Genomic DNA, 4,303 nt, shown 5'->3' on the forward strand with positions numbered 1-4,303 from the left:
ATAATATATCAAAAAATTAAGAAAAATAAAACTAATTCAATTCAAAATGTTAAAAATACAAATAATATATCAAAAAATTCAGAAAAATAAAACTAATTCAATTCAAAAATTTATACGCCTAGGCAGGAGTACGACAGCGACGATAGCAGCGACGACGACGGCGGCAACTTAGAAGGCGACGACTACCAGTACAACGGCGGCGGCTATGAAGACTACGAGTATGCATATTATACGCCTAGGCAGGAGTATGACTAAATCACTCCAAATTTCATGTATCATCAGTGGTATCTCGAATCATTCGAAAATGGACATCAAACACATCACGGGTAATATAATTCACATGATCCATTCAACAAAGTTTGGTACAATAAATTATTACACATCATTTCTTCCCTTGTGTCCCTGCTTGCTTACGGTTGTGCCGTATCCATGGAGCATCCTCATCATTTAACTTAATGCTTGGGTCGGTGTTCACTTTGAAGGGCGGAATTTCAGCAAACATATTATAATCTTCTGACATGTCTGTCTTGTCCTCCACTCCCACGATGTTTCTTTTCCCTGAAAGAACAATGTGGCGCTTTGGATCATCGCATGATGTACTGATCATTTTCTTATCTTTCCGTTTCCTCGGTTTGCTACTCATGTCTTCACATAGAAAACCTGAGCGACATCTTTCGCTAGGACGAATGGTTCGTCAAGGTAACCAAGATTGTTGAAATCCACCATTGTCATTTCGTATTGCTGGTCCACCTTTACCCCACCTCCTGTTAGCTTGAACCATTTGCACCGGAACAAAGGGACCTTAAAGGAGGGTCCATAGTCAAGTTCCCATATCTCCTCTATGTAACCATAATATGTGACCTTTTGCCCATTCTCGGTTGCTGCATCAAAGCGGACACCACTGTTTTGGTTGGTGCTCTTTTTATCTTGGGCGATCATGTAAAATGTATTCCCATTTATCTCGTACCCTTGGAAAGTCATTATAGTCGAAGATGGTGTCTTGGCCAACATGTATAGCTGATCTACAACATCATTGTCATTCATTAAATGTTTTCTCAACCAACTGCCGAAAGTCTCCATGTGGGCCTTCCTAATCCAGGATTCAGGCTTCCCCGGGTTGTCCGAGCGTAAAATATGCTTGTGTTTCTCAAAGTACGGAGCCACCAAGCTGGAATTGGTCAGTACAGTGTGGTGTGCTTCAGTCAGAGAATGGCCGTCCATACATATCGTTGATTTCCTTCCGATCGTGCCTTTTCCACTTAGTCTCCCCTCGTGCCGCGATCGAGGAAGACCAATCGGCTTAAGGTCAGGAACAAAGTCAACACAAAACTCAATTACCTCCTCATTTCCATAGCCCTTGGCGATGCTTCCTTCTGGCCTAGCACGGTTACGCACATATTTCTTTAATACTCCCATGAACCTCTCGAAGGGGAACATATTGTGTAGAAATACAGGGCCGAGAATGAAAATCTCTTCGACTAGGTGAACCAAGAGGTGCGTCATAATATTGAAGAAGGATGGCGGGAACACCAACTCGAAACTGACAAGACATTGGATCACATCGTTCTGTAACCGTGGTAGAACTTGTGGATTGATTACCTTCTAAGAGATTGCATTGAGGAATGCACATAGCTTCACAATGGCTACTCGAACATTTTCCGGCAGGAGCCCCCTCAAAGCAATCGGAAGCAATTGCGTCATAATCACGTGGCAGTCGTGAGACTTCGGGTTTTGGAACTTTTTCTCCGCCATGTTTATTATTCCCTTTATATTGGACGAGAAACCAGACGGGACCTTGATACTGCTCAGGCATTCAAAAAAGATGACCTTCTCTTCTTTGGTCAGAGCGTAGCTGGCACGACCTTGAAACCATTCCGGATGCCGGTCATCAGGGTCTTTCAAACGTTGCTGGTCCTGCCGTGCTTCCTTTGTATCATTTGTCTTCCCATACATGCCCAAGAAGCTTAGGAGGTTCACGCAAATATTCTTCGTAATGTGCATCACGTCGATTGCAGAGTGGACTTCTAGGACTTTCCAATATTCTAGCTCCCAGAATATAGATTTCTTCTTCCACATGGCTGCGTGCCCGTCAGCTCCCTTCGGAACTGATTGTCCGCCAGGACCCTTTCCAAAGATGACTTTCAAATCCTTGACCATATCAAATACCTCAGCACCAGTGCGTTCCGCAGGCTTCGGCCGGTGATCTGCCTTGCCATTGTAATGCTTGCCTTTCTTTCTTACTGGATGAATTTTCGGAAGAAATCGACGATGCCCAAGGTACACGTTCTTCTTACAATTTGGCAAATGTACACTTTCAGTCTCATGTAAGCAGTGCGTGCATGCATTGTATCCCTTATTTGACAGTCCCGAAAGGTTACTAAGAGCAGGCCAATCGTTGATGGTTACGAAAAGCAACGCTCGTAGGTTAAATTCCTCTTCTTTGTGCTCATCCCACACACGGACACCAGGTCTGCCCCACAGCTGTAAAAGTTCATCCACTAATGGCCTTAGGTACACATCGATGTCATTGCCGGGTTGCTTCGGACCTTGGATGAGCACTGACATCATAATGAACTTCCGCTTCATGCACAACCAAGGAGGAAGGTTGTAGATGCATAGAGTCACGGTCCAGGTGCTATGGCTGGAGCTCTGCTCGCCAAAAGGATTCATGCCATCTGTACTTAGACCAAATCTTATGTTCCTTGCGTCAGCTGCAAAATCTTTGAACTCTCTGTCGATCTTTCTCCATTGCGTTCCATCTGCGGTGTGTCTCAACTCCCCGTCCGACTTACGGTCCTCTTTGTGCCATCGCAACAACTTGGCATGCTCTTTGTTCCTGAACAGACGTTTCAACCGTGGTATTATAGGAGCATACCACATCACCTTGGCGGGAACCCTCTTCCTGGGTTTCTCGCCCTCAACATCGTCACCAGGGTCATCGCCTCTGATCTTATAACGCAATGCAGTGCATACCGGGCATTCATTCAAATTCTCGTATTCACCGCGGTAGAGGATGCAGTCGTTGATGCATGCATGTATCTTCAGAACCTCTAAACCTAGAGGGAAGACAACCTTCTTTGCTTCGTACGTACTGGCGGGCAACTCGTTATTCTTTGAAAACATATTCTTCAACATTTTCAGCAAGTTTTCAAATGCCGAGTCAGCTACACCTGCCTGTGCCTTCCATTTCAGCAAATCCAGTGTGCAGCCCAGCTTTTTCAGACCATCATCGCATCCGGGGTACAACGACTTTCTGTGATCCTCTAACATGCAATCCAAATTCTCCCTCACCTTTTCAGTTTCGCAGCGTCTCCGTGCATCAGCAATGGTCCGACCAAGATCATCAACGGTCTCATCACATGCCTCTTCTTCACCTTCACCTTCCCCTTCACCTTCCCCTTCACCTTCAGCATCCTCCATGAAAGTATCACCGAAATGAGCAAGATAGCTTTCATCGATGAAATCATCCCCTTCTTCATCTTCTTCCATTATAACCCCTCTTTCTCCATGCTTGGTCCAACAATTATAGCTTGGCATGAAACCGTGCCGAAGCAGGTGCAGGTGAACTTCTCTTGAGGAAGAGTAACCCTTCTGATTCTTACAGTCAACACATGGACAGATAACAAAACCCTTCTGCTTGTTCGCATTAGCCACTACGAGGAAATCTTTCAAACCCGTAGTGAACTCGCGGGAGACTCGGTTACCGTACATCCATTGCTGATTCATCTGCATTATTATAATATAATATATATAATTAACCATCATGCATTTGTTAAACTAACTAGCTATAAACAATAGAAATTAAACAATGAACAACACACATGCATATTTTATCAATGACACACATGCATGAAAGGTTCAAGTTGCTAACCGCGATCGAGGAGGAAAAAATAAATGAGGAACCTCAAGTGTGGCTCCAACACTTCATATCATGTTTGTTTCACGCTCTTGGGGCATTTCATCAAACACCTTGTGTGCATAAGAGGAACCAAAAGCAAACCTACACCCCCTTGTGAAGCTTGTGAAGAGAAGTGGCACCAAATGGCTAAGTGAGCGTGCTGAACTGGTATATATAGGGGACGAGCTTTAGTCGCGGTTGGCCTGGCCAACCACGACTAAAGGCCTTTGGGCACCTTTAGTCGCGGTTGGCCTGGCCAACCGCGACTAAAGCCCCTCACGTGCACCAGCTGGCCACCGAGCGCCCTGGGCCCAGGCCTTTGGTCGCGGTTCGTCTGCCGAACCGCGACTAAAGACTTCATTAGTCGCGGTTCCTACAGTTTCGCGACTAATGGGGCTGGACGGA

Source organism: Triticum dicoccoides, chromosome 7A (assembly GCF_002162155.2).
Source record: "Triticum dicoccoides isolate Atlit2015 ecotype Zavitan chromosome 7A, WEW_v2.0, whole genome shotgun sequence".
Taxonomy (NCBI): Eukaryota; Viridiplantae; Streptophyta; class Magnoliopsida; order Poales; family Poaceae; genus Triticum; species Triticum dicoccoides.